General features: G+C 44.3%; 1 pseudogene across 1 annotated transcript; it reads right to left on the bottom strand.

The window, feature by feature from the left end:
- Window positions 1-3243: 3243 nt before the first annotated feature.
- Window positions 3244-11319, bottom strand: LOC308168728 (tRNA (carboxymethyluridine(34)-5-O)-methyltransferase alkbh8-like; annotated as a pseudogene). The gene is made up of 12 exons (XR_013938056.1): window positions 11024-11319; window positions 10492-10625; window positions 10169-10272; window positions 9864-9995; window positions 9659-9754; window positions 9442-9534; window positions 7810-7880; window positions 5812-5918; window positions 5562-5716; window positions 5140-5413; window positions 4842-4991; window positions 3244-4712 (listed from the first exon to the last, which is right to left on the bottom strand). The product of XR_013938056.1 is annotated as a tRNA (carboxymethyluridine(34)-5-O)-methyltransferase alkbh8-like (transcript).
- Between the last annotated feature and the right edge of the window lie 5908 nt (window positions 11320-17227).

The raw sequence follows: 17227 nt of genomic DNA on the forward strand, positions 1-17227 counted from the left end.
GTGTGTGTGACTAGGACAGTGTGTGTGACTAGGACAGTGTGTGACTAGGACAGTGTGTGTGACTAGGACAGTGTGTGTCTAGGACAGTGTGTGACTAGGACAGTGTGTGTCTAGGACAGTGTGTGACTAGGACAGTGTGTGTCTAGGACAGTGTGTGTCTAGGAGTGTGTGTGACTAGGAGTGTGTGTGACTAGGACAGTGTGTGACTAGGAGTGTGTGTGTCTAGGAGTGTGTGTGACTAGGAGTGTGTGTGTCTAGGACAGTGTGTGTGACTAGGACAGTGTGTGTCTAGGACAGTGTGTGACTAGGAGTGTGTGTGTGACTAGGACAGTGTGTGACTAGGAGTGTGTGTGTCTAGGAGTGTGTGTGACTAGGAGTGTGTGTGTCTAGGACAGTGTGTGTGACTAGGACAGTGTGTGTCTAGGACAGTGTGTGACTAGGACAGTGTGTGTCTAGGACAGTGTGTGACTAGGACAGTGTGTGTGACTAGGACAGTGTGTGTGACTAGGACAGTGTGTGTGACTAGGACAGTGTGTGTCTAGGAGTGTGGGTGACTAGGACAGTGTGTGTGACTAGGACAGTGTGTGTCTAGGAGTGTGGGTGACTAGGACAGTGTGTGTCTAGGAGTGTGTGTGTGACTAGGACAGTGTGTGTGACTAGGACAGTGTGTGTGTCTAGGAGTGTGTGTGTCTAGGACAGTGTGTGTCTAGGAGTGTGTGTGTCTAGGAGTGTGTGTGTCTAGGAGTGTGTGTGACTAGGAGTGTGTGTGTCTAGGACAGTGTGTGTCTAGGAGTGTGTGTGTCTAGGACAGTGTGTGTCTAGGAGTGTGTGTGACTAGGACAGTGTGTGTCTAGGAGTAGAAAGTGAAACGTGGGCTTAAACACGACTAGACTAGTGTGATCATGTAGTCATATTACTGTGTTAGTAGAAATGATGCGTCTACTACTCTACACAGTGGTTAGTGAAACTGGACCAGTCCGTGTGTGTCGCGAGTATTGAACTTGAGGCTGCGTTCGTAAATTCGCTCTGAGAGCCCCGGAGCGCACACTGGGTTCAACGTCATAAAGGGACCAAGTCATTTGATTGGACAAGAGGCATTCCGTGAGTGCTGATCAGATTTCCAGAGCGTATTTACGAACGCGCCCTGGCTGTCACCCGAACACCGCGAGCTAGCTCCCCGCTAGGATAGCAAAGCCTCTCTTACCTCCGACTACCAAGTTCACCTTCTGTCCGTGGGCGTCCTCTCGGAAATCAGCCGTCAGTTTAAACAGAGATTTCCTCTGTGTGTGTGTGTGTGTGTGTGTGTGTGTGTGTGTGTGTGTGTGTGCGCTATGCACACTTGCATTTACGTTAATCTGCTGACACAACCCAAATGTGTCGTCTGCTCTCAGAAGTGGGGAAAAAACCGTCAGATCATATATAAACGGGATATTTTGATAAACCGGATACATTTTGTGAATATATATGGTTACTTTCTCGCCTGAAAACATATTAAAACTTCATAAAATGACATATTAACACTTGTAGAGGCAAATTACAGCTTTTCGCTAATGGGCTGTCAAAACGGAGGTTTCAAAAACACTAGACTGACGAGTCACAGTCGCCAGCTGGTCGTGACGCGTGCGCGTGCCAGCTGGTCGTGACGCGTTAGGCCGCACCCCCGGTAGCTTTTGCCCAGCGGAAGGTTTTGCCCTGACAGCTCCACTCCCCTGTTTGTAAACAATGATGTGTAAATACAGTTTCAAATCATATCCCATCACCTTTACTGTAGAAAAGCCCAAGGTGCGAAAACTAGGATGATCCACATGATGTCATTAGGTTATAGGTCACATGATGTCATTTCAGGCTATAGGTCACATGATGTCACTTCAGGTTATAGGTCAGGGGGTAGGGCTCAGAACACAAGAAGCCATTTTGAGATGACCACATGGCTTTAACAAAGGGTCGTAAACCCTCCCCTCCCCTCCCCTAGCCCCCATAGTCAGGAGGGTCCTTATAGCAAAAGGCAAACTATAGAGTTTATACGGTTTGTGTGCATGTGTGCCAAAATCTACTACAATGGCGCTACGTGTGGACACGGGATTTCTAGACGTTATTTGCGTTGATGGCCTTCCATAGTGGAGAAGCGCCATCAGTACCTCCGTGTGCTCGTCCAGACCAGGCGACACGGACATAAACTGATAACAAGTTCCGCCAACATTGTATAGTGTTATATATATAACAACATTCTATAGTGTTATATATAACAACATTGTATAGTGACAGAATAGCCTATCTCTGCAGACAGAAGTGGTCAGTAGTAACATGTTAGACAGTGAGGCAGCGAGCTGAGACAAAGGATTCTACTGACCTCCGACACTCAGAGTCTCCCGTTGTCCTTGTTGACTGTTGAGATGTTTTCATACGCAGTAAAGGAAACCAAATACAGAGATGTAACTATTCTAACCGTTCTGGTTCTTCTTGTTCTTTTGGGTTTAGCGGCAGCTCGCATCCCAGATGTTTAGTGATGTGTCCTTCCGTGTCGAGAAACCGAGGCACATGTTTGTGATGCGCGTATCGAGGCATGTGTTGATGACGTATATGGTAAGAGGCGTGTGTTGATGACGTATATGGTAACCTGCCGGCCGTACCACGTGACCGATTCGGGAAGTGGCTCGGATTTGGCGCGAATAAATGAATACAATGTTGTTGTTCCTAGTAATCAGTGTAATATCGAAGATGCTATGTAGATCATGTGGTGATATTGAGTGATAGTGGCATGTTATCAACTTCAGCAAATATGTTCAAGTCAAGACTAAAAACCCATCCTTTTAATATTGCATTTAAGTTAAAAAAATAATTAAATTAAGATTATATAATGATTAAAGCACTTTGAGCTGCAACGTTTGCAGGAAAAGCGCTATACAAATAAAGTTATTATTATTATTATTATTATTATTATCAGCAACAGATCGAACATTAGATAATATGATATGATAGTAGGGTTATGTGGACACCTCCAGTACAGAACCAGCATGGCTAAATTTAGATGAGCATATCATAATCAATCAGGAACGTTGAGGCACTAATGGAAAGGCATTTATTAGATAGAAAGCTAGATCAATACTCTGGACGCAGACATAAATTCCATCTTTAATTTTCTCAAAATGTCAAGTGCTTATCTGCTGCCAGACACAACCGTTGCAGGACAATAATCGATACACAGATAAAACCACAGAGCACAGTCGAGTCCAGTCTCAGCCTGCTCCGCTAACAGGCTGGCCCAACGGTCTCGGTGGACCAAGACACATCCACATTTACCAGGAGCTGTTCTTCAATTATCACAGTGAATAATAGCCTCACCCCAGCCGCAATCAAGAAACCATTATCTGGAGATCCATTCTGTCTTGACCACGTCTGTTAAAAGTTATCTTGTATAGTCTAGTTTAGAAGTTATCTTATAATGTTAGGTGGTCTCCAGAAAGCCACAATCCTGGGCAGGACAAATGCGGCCCTGAATACTGATACAGGGGATGATTAGGAAACATAAAGACCACACTTTATAACAGACACTGGAGAAGAATAGGGCATAGTAGAGCAAGGATATGTGGAGGAATACAGAGAGAGTCAAGAGGTCTAAAAACACCTGACAAACTTTGATTTTGGGATTAATAGGGACTCTTTGTTGTTAATGTAATATATATTACAAATTAATATTAATATTAATATATTATAACAATGGTAATCCACATTGAGAGGTGTTGCATTCAACAGCCTACGGCCACTTCTAAGACTTGATTAAACAACAACGTTTGAATGAATAAAAAATCAGACTTAATGAATCCCCATTCATTTGAAGGTCATTTTGTTTTTCCCATTTTTCATGATTATTTACAATAATCAGCGATGTTAAATCGCTTCATTGGGTCTCATAATTGTCTTGCATAATTGTCTTATCTGATGAGGCAAAAAAAACAAAATCTCCCTCAATTCAATACAACTTTATTCATCTGAAAATGAACAATAGCATACTCTCTGTTAATAAACCCATTTACTAAAATCTTGATTGTGTGTGTGTGTGTTTATCTGTCTCCAGGAGTCTTCTCCAGTATAACACACCAGTTCCCTTGGTCATGGTAGCTACTCTGCACACTCACTCCTCTAACCCTGCCACACAGCTCCTCTAGCTCTCCCTGCTGGAAGACATGGTAATAGCGATGAAATACAGGACCTGGGCTGGGAGCTGAGCCATGAACATTAGCAGTGGGGAGGTCTGATGTCTTTTTTGAGCCTCCTCGACCACCCTGTTTGCCTACTCCCTTCCCCTGGTTACCATGTCCTGTCTCTCCTCCTGCCCGCTCCCCCCCTCCCCCCTTAAGATGCCAGGGGACCAAGAGGTCTTGGGAGTCGAAGGCCGTGCGGTTGGTGTGGACCCTAAGCTTGGGCCAACTCTCTTTCTCAGGGGGGACCTGGTTGCAGTCCAAGTTGTTGTCCGGGGGGTTCTTACTCCCGACCTGCCCCTGGTCGTAGTCTTTGCCGTTGCCTGTAGGACACTCTCTCTCCTGGTTGCAGGGGCCTGTAGAGCTGCCTCCGGGCCTGTGTGCTGTGGGCTCTCTGAGGTATTTAGACGTCTGGTCGTTGTGTTTCTGTTCCAGGGCCCACACGTAGATCAGCGCCCTTCCTCCAGGCTTCAACAGCCTCACCAACTCCTCCACCGCAGCCAACCGCCGCTCCTACACACACCACACAAAGGAAATCATAAAACAACAGTAACCAAACTGTGTGTGTGTGTGTGTGTGTGTGTATGTGTGTGTGTGTGTGTGTGTGTGTGTGTATGTGTGTGTGTGTGTGTGTGTGTATACCTTTGTAGAGAGGTGGTGAATGACAGCTATAGAGATGCAGGCATCGCAGGTCTCTTTGCGTAGAGGAACATTGAGAGCGTCAGACACAAATGCCTGGAAGCCTCTCTCTGAGCAGATCTGCACCAAGGCACTGCTGCGGTCACAACCCACCTACAGGGGACAGACACACTCAATGGAATCCTAACACAGCCCGTCTAAAGACGAGACATAGAAAACAGATCTAACAGATCGAAATTAAGTAGCATTTACCCATTTTTTTACTTTGCATCTACCCTCAACATGTTCAACATGCACTCACCGCAAACAGCTCTGGGTTGACCCCGAGGTACTTCCCGTTCCCGCAGCCCACGTCAGCGAGAACACTTCCTGGTCGGAGCGAGGACAGGAAGTGACATACTTGTGGCCAGGGGGAGTGGCGCGTGCTGCTGAAGTGATAGGCGATGGCGTCGTACACGCTGTGCACGAACTCTGCCTCCAAGCGGGCCGCGTCACCCTCGCTGCTGGGTAGGGAGGGGGGGAGGGGGAGGGGGAGGGGCCGGAGGGACGCTGGCTGTCACAAGAAGATGGGAAGGCTGCAGGGAGACAGACAGGCCCAGCTTCACACAGGTTCATCCAAAGCCCGTTTGTCAAGTCAAAAATGTAAACAGTCGTCTGGTGTGCTAAGCAATGGAGACATGAACGCACTTGTTCAAAATCGGCAAACCCAACAAAGAAGCTCACCACAGTCGCACGGTGTTCGGCGGACTTTGCGGAAGGTGAGAGAGGTCCTAGTGCCCCTCCGGCTCAGGGTCAGGTTGCTATGGTTATCAGAGGATACTGCAGCAGGGGACTCTGGGTGGTCAGCTGGGACCACATCAAACTTCCTGGGAGTTATACTAGTGACACAGAGAGAAAAAACCTCTTTGACTCTCTTTCTGTCTCTCCTCTGTCCTCTCTCTCTCTACCCTCCCTCATTCCCTTTCATTCTCACCCATGGGTCCATAGGTATCTACTCTCTCCCTTCATCACCAGTAGACTCCGCCCTGGCAACACCACGGCAACTAAGGGCCCATCGGGGTGACGGAACTCCATCACCGTCTGCAGTGACATTATGTAAAGTAAAAGTCATATCAAAGGAAGTTCCTGAAGAAACTGTATGTGTTCTGCACTGTAGGTCTTCTGCTGTTTCCATTCATAGCCCTAACTCGACATTCCGGGTTTTTAAAGTTTTTGACTTACAGAAAGCTGAATATTTTAAGAAATATGAAGAGTTGTATATTAAATTGGATTTGAATCTCAAGACCGACTTCACCAGTCAAAAACCTTTCACTTTTTGGCCCTGAAAAACTCCCTAGTTGCTATGGTTGGGAGTATGTTTGTCTGACTGTATAATGAAGCACCAACCAAGGGGATAACGTGTTATTTAAAAAAATGTATGACTGTATTGAAACGGACACCGTTGTTTTTTTCATATACCGCAATATTACAGTATTACCGCGGCCGCCCAACCATAGAAAACGTATTAAAGCCGATTATAAAGATGAATGAATCACCCTGCCCTTCAAGATCATGTATATAAGCGCACACATAGTGTACAGTAAGATCATTATTTACAGCAAGATGTATGTGATGTATGCACACGTACACGTCAGGGTTTCCGTTAGAAAAATTTGCCGTCGGACATCGTGTCCGGGAAGAATTCGATTTACCGGACAAACGTGATATATTCCGGTCATCATATTAAAATATAATAAAAACATTTTTTTTCAAAATCATATTTCTTTTTTTCAAATCTAATATAGCTGTTTGTCGCGGTGATTACTGTTGTGTAGCGGCCTATATATGCCATTTAATGTCTATTTCTCATCCGATACGATTAGATGCGAGCTATATAATATATAATAATATAACATGATTTGACGCATGCGCGCTATGCCATGCGTCAAATCCAGCGCTGAACGGGCGCCTCACTGGGAACTGAACAGACAGCATCGATCAATGAACGGACTCCACATTACGTTAACTGAAGTTTGTTAAATTGTTTGGGATTAATGTGAGTTTTCTATTTTCTCTTTCCAGTTTTACCCTTTTTTTAAAATCAATAAAACAACGTCATTTCTATAACCAGGTCTCGCTGGTTGGGAAGGCATTTCGTTTAGCTCGGGAGTATGACAATGGGGAGAACATAACTGTTTATTGAGAAACAATTGATAGGCAGTCTGGGATACGTATATAAAGAAATACCACAATGTCTAGATGTATAACATTTTATTGAACAGTAACAGTGCAAGCATGTAGGCTTCTGGCGTGACACGGCTAGCCTAATTTCCGTTCATATGCCTTTTATCAGATAAAATAAAATAGAATAAAACTCTTTGAAAATAAATAGGCTTTAAATTAACTTGCAATGCGTATAGGCTAATTTCCGTTCGATGTTACAGCCTAGGCTATGCCTTTTCTCAGATAGATAGGGGATAGCCCTGTAAGCTCATACGGGTCTGTATGTCGTCCTGAAGACCGGCTGTTAGATCATATCGCTTAAGTTTGTCTCCATCTTAGTGTAAATGTTGTCCGTTTTGTTTGTTATCCTTGTTATTGTGCGATAAAGTTAAAGCGCTCCGCTTCGGGACACCATTTTCAGCTGAGCACCAAACACACACACAGAACACTGCCCGAGAGAGAAGGACCCGCCCCCTTTAGTTAGCCTATAGCCTACATAGGCTAACTAAAGGGGGCGGGTCCTTCTCTCTCGGGCAGTGTTCTGTGTGTGTGTTTGGTGCTCAGCTGAAAATGGTTAGAGGGAATTATTTTCACCGGACATTTATGTCCGACGAGTTTTCAACTTGTCGGACTTCCACTAATTTTACCGGACAAAGACCGGTAATTACCGGTTAACGGAAACCCTGGTACACGTCAGAACACACACACAAACGAACATACACAAACGAACACACACACACACACACACACACACACTCTTCATATCTACCGTGGCTCCCAGGCTCAGGGAGAGGATGGTATCCGCAAAGGCAGAGTGAGTGTCAACATGAGGAGGGATACCTAACAACAAGAACCACAGAAACACAGCTTAGAAACGTAAATGGACGTGTTTTTGAAGCACAGCAGTATCACAGATGAAAGGCCTATTAACAATCTCTGTGGAAACTGTTGAATAGTGGGATTCCACAGGTAGATTACCAATCTCTCAGCAACAGGATCTGCTTTGGGACACAAGGCAAGCCAAGGACAGTTTATTTGTAGCACAAACGCACCCAAAATATAAATGGTGATATTAGATGACTGAGGCCTGTACTTGATGAGGTTTTATGTTTTTCTAAAGAACGTTAAAGTCTTTAAAGACGTTTCCTGTTGTTTTATGACGTTTTCTTAGCCCCTTTTTCATACGTTTGACCAGAAGTCTCAAGGCTCACAAGTTGAGTTGCCCTACAGACCGTCTCTGTTTAATAAGGCACCTTTCATGAGGCAATAACAGATCTAAATGAATGAATGAATGAATTAATTAATTAATTAATAAATGAATTATCTTTATTGTCATTGTAACAGGTACAACGAAAGGTACAACGAAACAAACAAACACAGTCCTAAGATAATAAAAAAAACAATAATGAGACATAAATAGACATAAGTAGGGCGGGGTATAAACAAAAATAGGGGGATAAGTGATCGGTAGACATCTGAGAATGTATCTATTATGTGAACTTTACTATACTTCTATACACTATATAGCCTATTCACAGGGGGGTATATAGACAGGGGGGAGTTAACATGTAACTGTGTACTTTTATAAACATATGACCATATGGACTAGTAGACTTATATACAGTATATGGTCATGTTCTCACATGAAAGTCTGAATCTTGAGCCGGAGCAAGTGGATGAGTTTGCAACATTGTTGCATAAATTATTTCTCTGATTTGCGTTCTCTCAGCCCTTTATGTAAACAAAGTAACATACGCAATAGAAGCAACAGACGGGGTAGTTGATTGGTCAGAAAAATAGGAAATTGCCCGTTCATCCTGATCAACACGCATGCGCTGTTGTTTTCCTATGGACTGCCTCAATGCGTCGTTTCTAACCGGAGCGAAACCACCCTTTTCAAGCGGAGCATCCGTTGGTTGTTTGCTGCGGGAGCGACTTCGCACGTTTTCACAGCTACAAACGACGCAGAGCAAAGCGAATTTTATCCTAAACTCTGTTTCAAGTGAAGCAAATGTTCTAGTGAGAACACACCCTATGACTCCTTATAAAAGGGTTCGATTGGTGAAACCAGTGGAATGGGAAACTCACACTCATGTATACATTCACATACAGATCAGTGATGGAGATGTGTGGGACAAGGGCATCCAGAATTCAAACAGGGCCTTGGTTTCACTGTAAACCTAGTAACAGGGTTCCTACAAGTTTCAACAAGTCAAATTTAAGACCTTTTTAGACCTCTTTGAATATAATTTTAGACCTATTCGCGTCACCATATGATAGCTTTTTGTCATCCTCAAGGTGAATTTGAGACCTTTTTAGGCCTTATAAATTGGATTGCTGGATTTTAGACTTTAAGGGTTTTTAAGACCAGGGCGGGAACCCTGTAGTAAGCCAAACCTACCTTGTCCTGACTGATACAGTTGGTCTGGCAAGATGTCCACATGTCTGTCGCTGACACACCTTTCCAGAACAGGTACACACTCTTGGGGAAGACCTGGACGAAACATGACAACATTTCAATAACATGACAGGGTTGTCCTATGCCATTAGAAAACAGACAATTGAAAAGTAATATTGCACGAGAAACCAAAAGTGGTCACAATCAAACACACACACACCTCCAGCTAAGGGCTTGTCTTTGTCCACATTATTGTTGTCGTAGCGAAACTCGTACCCATAATGCTTCACTCTCCTGTGCTTTAGAGCTTTCTGAGCTAGAAGACAAAAAGATAGGGACAAACAACATACATATTTATATGTATATAATGTGGTATATATACCATATAAATGTGGTGTGTACAGGGGCTCGACCGAGCTGCCCACCTGTGTCATCCTCATCAGGGGACGTCCAGTCAATAGCATCTAGCAGCAAAGCCTCTTCCTCTGGAGACACAAAGTCCTCAACCAGCACCAAGCCCGCAGGCAGGGACACACACACATCTGCTTCACTACCTACTGCGGGGACAAACACAGACAAATAAAAAATAAATAATAAAAAAACACACACACACACACACACACACACACACACACACACAGACACAAGACTCACAACCAAGCAGTTGATACTCATTGCGTGTACCGGGTTGAGTTACCTCTGCAGCAGTGGATGAAACAAGGTAACCTACCTGTTTTGATGTAGCTCAGGTAAAGCGTGACACACTGGTCGCTGCTACAGTGCAACTGTCGCCCATTCAGGAGGGCGTGGGCCCTCTGAGAACTGTCCTCAGACCTGGAGGTAAGACCACAGAGGAGAAACGGATGATCCATTCATGCTACTGAAAAGTGCACACATCTGGTTTCCCAGATCTACATTCATTTCTGGGTAGGAGGAGTTCGGCAATGCAAAGATCAGCATAGACTATGAGGACCAGAGCAACGTACTCTCTCTGCATACCTTCTGTAACGTTAATGGTAGAAACATCCCACAGGTCCCATGATCTGGCCCTACCTGTAGGTGACCAGGGCGTAGGGTTTGTGAGGGGGCATGATGAGGGTCTCCACCTCCCCCCCTTCCTTCAATACGGCAGAGAGCTGCTCACGACTCACACCGTTACCTAGCCAACCGTTAGCCACCACCAGGCTCTAGGTACAAAAACATCATAACATAACGTTAGAGAGAGAGAGAGACAGAGAGAGAGAGGGGGGGATAGAGAGAGAGAGAGAGAGAGGGAGAGAGAGAGAGAGAGAGAGAGAGAGAGAGAGGGAGAGATGGAGACAGAGAGAGAGAGAGAGGGAGAGAGACAGGGAGAGAGAGAGAGAGAGAGGGAGAGAGAGACAGAGAGAGAGAGAGAGAGAGGAAGAGAGAGACAGAGAGAGAGACAGAGAGAGACAGAGAGAGAGAGAGACACAGAGAGACAGAGAGAGAGACACAGAGAGACAGAGAGAGAGAGACAGACAGAGACAGAGAGAGAGAGAATGTGTGTTTTCTTGTTGTTGTGATGGATAGCTGACGAACTTTATTAAGCAAACATATGCATTACCTTAGTGGGCTGCGATACTGTGTTGATGGCCTCGTGCTTCAGTAAAGTGAGACTGGCTTTCATTTGCTTTCGGAGAACTTTCTTCTCCTCTTTACTTCTTCTGACAGGTCTCACGTTTTCCGAGCAGGGCTCCATGGTGTTACTATCTTCTTCTTCTTCTTCTTTTTATTTGATTGGCGGTTGGCAACCAGCTTAAGGTGCATTACCGCCACCTACTGGACTGTGTGGACTAACACGTTTGGCTATGGCATGTAACTCACTTCATAGTTAACAAACTAACACGTTTGTCTATTGCATGTAACTCACTTCATAGTTAACAAACTAACATGTTTGGCTATGGCATGTAACTCACTTCATAGTTAACAAACTAACATGTTTGGCTATGGCATGTAACTCACTTCATAGTTAACAAACTAACATGTTTGGCTATGGCATGTAACTCACTTCATAGTTAACAAACTAACATGTTTGGCTATGGCATGTAACTCACTTCATAGTTAACAAACTAACATGTTTGGCTATAGCATGTAACTCACTTCATAGTTAACAAACTAACATGTTTGGCTATGGCATGTAACTCACTTCATAGTTAACAAACTAACATGTTTGGCTATGGCATGTAACTCACTTCATAGTTAACAAACTAACATGTTTGGCTATGGCATGTAACTCACTTCATAGTTAACAAACTAACATGTTTGGCTATGCCATGTAACTCACTACTCCCAGCAAGCAAGCATGTGGCAGCACGTCTCGCCATCCAGCTGGGCTAGCAAACACAAACACAAACATACGACTTCTCACATACTCTTGTCTTCAGTCTCAGCACTGTCTACGCACTTTGTCCAACACAATAACATGTTCTACAGGGAACGATGTCGGGGGGGTATTCCATCAACGTTCCGCATTTACGATCCCAATGAATCCCGTAAAGACCAGTCGGCTTATTTACTCCATGAACGTGCAGCGTTGACCTTCCCAAATGAGTTCCTCATTCTAAATCTCTGGTGAGACTGGTCTCAAATAATCAGTCAAACAATACGATCAGGGTGCGAATATTTCGACCGAGGACCATGGGGGCAGCCATGATCCCCGCTCGCCAAAGATCTACTTCCCATGTTGTAATGTTTGCCCTCTAGCACAGTTATAAACTTAATAAATGACTCGTGTTGTCTTCAGTCTCAGCACTGTGTGCGTTTATTGATCCGCCATCTTAGTCATGGTGTTACTATGAAATTCGCCCCCAGAGCAACCATGTCTGTGTGCAACGGTTCCGGAAATGCGCCTTTGTTCGAATGTGAAGTGACGTGAAATCCACATACATTGTGGATAAATGTGGGTTGCATGATTCAGTAAGAATCTTTCAAATAGAATAGTACAATTAGAGTAAAACAACAACCAAGACTAAATGCACGCCTACTCGTGCATTTGGATCTCTGAATATTGGTGAGATCACTAGAATAGTATGTGTCAACCAAAATGTAATAACTGTTGCCCCTTGGCCTTGAACTGGAATGAGTCTCATCATTAGACTCTAACATCCCTGTCAGTCAAGTCTGAGGAAAAGAGAATAAGGTGGTGGGGCCTCCATAATATTTATATGTTAAACTACTACATCCAGCTGGGGGAGGGCTTAGGGATTACTAGATAATATGACAAATAAATACATACATAAATAAGTAAACAGATTTGTTTTTAATTTTAAAAACATTATTTGAATGTTTTATCTGAAAGTATCACAGACCCATGAGCCCCAAGCGAAGGACATAAACCAGGTGAGTTTATATATGTTGTAGTTTAATTTGTAGGTATTTTCATAACTCTTATTATGCCTAACAACAAGCTGCAACAACAAGCTCCCAACACATTGTATCAGCCCTAGATGAGTTCATTGATGTACTGTATTGAATGTTTACTATGGCGTCCCTAAACATGCAGAGTATCCAGCTGTCACCAAGAAACATTATATTTCTCAGTCCTTTTTGGTGAGCCGACTTAATAGGTAGGACACTGAAACTCCAGCTGAAGATGGGTGATGTGTACATGATATTCAGTTTATTTGGAATATATTGACCATTTACCCAACGGAATGTGCAGTCAGACCAAGATTGACGTACAACCATCAGATGGAAACACGTCATTCATGTCTGTGTTCTGTTGCCTGTACCTGTGTTTCTGTGGCAGCCTCAAGCACGGCCACCTTATGGGTGTACATGACCTCCTCTAGTGGCGAGCAAGCACACACTAACGTGAGGAGCAGGAACATGATGCTGATGATCGTCAGTCACGTCTGAGAACAAGACAATGACGCACCGAACACAGTTGGGAGATGTACCAGCTTGGCCTCAGTAATCCTACTAGAGAGATCCAGCTCGTAGGCCAGACTCCAGCGGTGTTGAGGTATTATCCACCTAGAAAGAAGGTCAAGAGGCAGTATGAGGCATGGCAGTAGGTTTCACTAGCAGTGGCGAAGCTACCACGGTGGCAAAGGGTGGCAGCTGCCACCCTTGAAAAAAGTCCTGCCACCCTACTTGCCACCCCAGTTACACAGACCAACTGATATCATTTGTTGTATTATTATTATTATTGTTATTATTGGATCTTTATTTTTAATTTTTAATTAGAATTCAGTGTAAAATCCTCAAATTCTCAAGTTTGAAAAATAAACTCAGTGTTCCACCCCTCCGTCCCGAATGGTTGCACCCTGTTTCACGTGAGAGATTTGAGTTTGCCTGCTGAGCCTCTCTGCTGCTGTGCCGTGTGGAGCCTTCAGGTAATGTTAAATGTGGTTTTAACTAATTATGTTATTACGTTTAGAATTCATTACCTAGTACCTTCATTATTAGTTCTGACCTCTGACCCCCCCCCCCAGTAACCGTGTGTTCACGGAGGGCACCTGCAGGCTGCTGAACCTGGTGATCACGGACCTGGTGGACGAGGACTTTGTCCTGAACGGACGCCAGCAGGCCGCCTCGGCGCTCCTCTTCGGCATGGTCGCCCTGGTAACCAAGCCGGGCCAGACGTTCGCCCCGCTCATCGGCACCTGGCTGCTGTGTGTCTACACCGGTGGGTGTGGCCTCCTGTCCTCCACAACTCTCTTAAGATACCGTTGATCACCGTCATAACTGTGTTCGTTGCCTTTTTACAGCTGATTTTTAGTTTGTGGTGTTATCATGTCACATGTGACACGTTCTAATGCTTTGGTCCTGATATCGGGATCCGATCGAATGATCTGACTTTTCTTTTTGAAAAACTGTGCCTCTCACACTCTCTCTCTCTCTCTGTCTCTTTCTCCCTCTCTCTCTCTCTCTGTCTCTCTCTCTGTCTCTCTCTCTCTCTCACTCTCTCTGTCTCTCTCTCTCTGTCTCTCTCTCTCTCTCTGTCTCTCACTCTCTCTCTCCAGGCTATGACATCTTTGACCGGAGCCCCGTGGTGGCCGTAGAGGACCCAGCGGCGGTGGCGTTACAGGACCCCCTGGCTGCGGCGGTGGCTCTCTCCGGCCCGGGGGGGGGGGCGGGGCTGGGGCGGGGGAGGTCCCGCTGTGCCAGGGCTACTTCTACCTGCTGGTGCTGGTGCCCATCTCCTGCGCCGTACTGCAGCTGGCCGCATGGTCCCGCTTCACGCTGCACGGACGCAGGCTGCAGGGGGTCAAGGCCCAGAGGCAGGGGGCGCAGCACAGCCACCTGGTGGACATCAAGGCTATCTGAGACCCCCTCTGAGACCCCGACACCTAGGAACTAACACCTAGGACGGACCCCTCTGTGCACCTGTGAGGGGTGTAGAAGAGGAAGTAATTTTTTAATGAATATTTTTTTATTCTGATTTTTTTTTTTTATATACTGCGACTTTATATGTATACTGTATATCAAACCGATGACCAAGATGATAAAAGCAGAACCAATCCAAAAACTTTTGGACGCGAAAGGGTCCAAGCCCCCCCTCATGTTGTCCAATGAGAAGGAAGAGCATCATGCTAGGTTGAGGCGCTACCTGGATGCATTTTTCTTCTTCCCGCCACAAAATTGGCACCGTCATCGCCAACACCAGCGTGGTTCACCAAAGCGAAAACGCCACAAAGCTAGTTCAAAGCTAGTTCATTGCCCGTGTGTTCTTTTCTGATGTGAGTAGGGGGGAAATACAAAGTTCTCTGAAATGTGCACACTTTAACAAAGCGTCATTCCAAATTAGGTTTAGAGTGAAAGTGTACGGACGTGCTTTCACTCCAAATTGCAATTAGGGCTGTTAACCACCATGTGATTCGGTGATCCTTATCAGTGCATCCTTAATGTACTTTATTAATGTACATATCTGCATGGTCAGCATTTTGTACAAACGGAAGAGAAAGATTTCAAGATGTTTTGTGTTTGTTACGACGTCTAATAGAAGTGCCAATCGCCTGTACTAAAATCGAGAGTTTGTCTCAGATATCTTAGTAGGCTACCGACTGAAGTGTTTACATTTGTACCCCAGGAAAGAGATGTGTTATAGACGGAGACTATTTTTGGGATAGGTATGGATTTATGTTTGATCAGGAGGATTGACACGTGGTCAGACATGCCTAGATGAGCTAGCGGTCTAGCCTTGTAAGCAAGCTTGATGTTGGTGTATACCTTGTCCAGTGTTTTTTCTCCTCTTGTTGCACATTTAACATGCTGATAGAACTTGGGTAGTACTACCTTCAGGTCAGCATGATTAAAATTAGATAATTCACTTTCTATTCAATGTACAATTCGCATTTCTCAAAAACAAACTGTCAACTTATATGACGTCTTGCATACAGGGCATTCTAGAACCTTAACGATAAATAAGAACACCTAACTGTCAATCAACTATGCAACACATCAATCAATCTCTTTTAACAGTCAATCAATCATGTAACATATGAATCAATCTCCTTCAACTGTCAATCAATCATGCAACATATTATTCAATCATGTAACCTATAAACTTACAACACTCATGGAGAAAGTATGATTGGACTTTTCTATTCTGACAATTGAATGCAACGTTGTGGCACCGGGCCTGTTTGGGTTCGTGACAAGCAGCTGCTATGTCGGGTTTTCAAGAGGAAGAACACTACAGTACTTCCCCGATGAGCTGATAAGATATTGTAGTGGATTTAATCTGGTCTCTTCTCTATTGATATTGAATATTGAACACAAGGAGATTGATCAACTTAGCTTGAAGCCTTTTATTTATAAAGTTACATGACAGCAGTCTAGAGTTTGCAAAGTCCAGAGCCTCAGAGCCCCCTCCTTCTCTGAGCACACCCCTTATGTACAAAGTCGACACCCTTTATGAGATCACTAATCTGGGCAAACAAATGTGGTGACAGGAAACTAGACTTTAGTAAGTGCGACACAAATCATTGGCACTGTCCCCAGGCAGACTGAATTGTTAGCTACGATTTCCCAGAATGGAGAGAGACAGACTTCAATTCTCCCTATATTTGATATAAAACTACAACAATATGTTATCTTTTTTCTTTCTTTCTCCTATTGTTGTTGGTTTGGTTTCACTCTTTCAAAAGCTGTCAACATACATCAGACAATGCATACATGTTACATGCAGGAACAAAGTAGAGAGTAGTAGATCCTGTTCTTACTAGATTAGATTAGATTAGATTCACTTTATTGTCATAGTACAAAACAATGCAACGAAATGATTGTGCGTCTAACCAGAAGTGCAACAAATAGCAATTATATTGCGGTGATAAGTAGCAGTATTTACAGCAGCATTTACAGCAATCTATAAAGTGCAAATGGTAGCGTGATGTCATACAATGGTGACTGGATGTGCAGTGGTATATATAAATTGAGAGATTATATACAATGTGCAATTGTACAGGCTATGATACATATGATATGATAATTATGTTGTATATAGTGAAGTATACAACAATACAGGCTGTGGGCTATGATACACAGGGATGGGCTATGTACAGCATGATCTACACAGAACACAACTGCAGCTGTGTGGTCAGTGAGAAGGTGAAGAGTTTAGAGTCAGAAGTCTGGCAGCTGAGGGGAAGAAGCTGTTGGTGGTCCTGTTGGTTCTGCCCGGGAGGCTGCGGTAGCGTGCCCCAGAGCCGGTACCACGTAGGAGGGTGAACAGTCCATGGTTGGGGTGAGACAGGACAATCATGATATAGATGCACATTCTGAACTCTGCAGCAGCGCTACAGACCACCTGGGCTTCTTATAA

The sequence above is a fragment of the Nansenia antarctica genome, assembly GCF_963989245.1.
Source record: "Nansenia antarctica genome assembly, chromosome: 12".
In the NCBI taxonomy this organism is placed as follows: Eukaryota; Metazoa; Chordata; class Actinopteri; order Argentiniformes; family Microstomatidae; genus Nansenia; species Nansenia antarctica.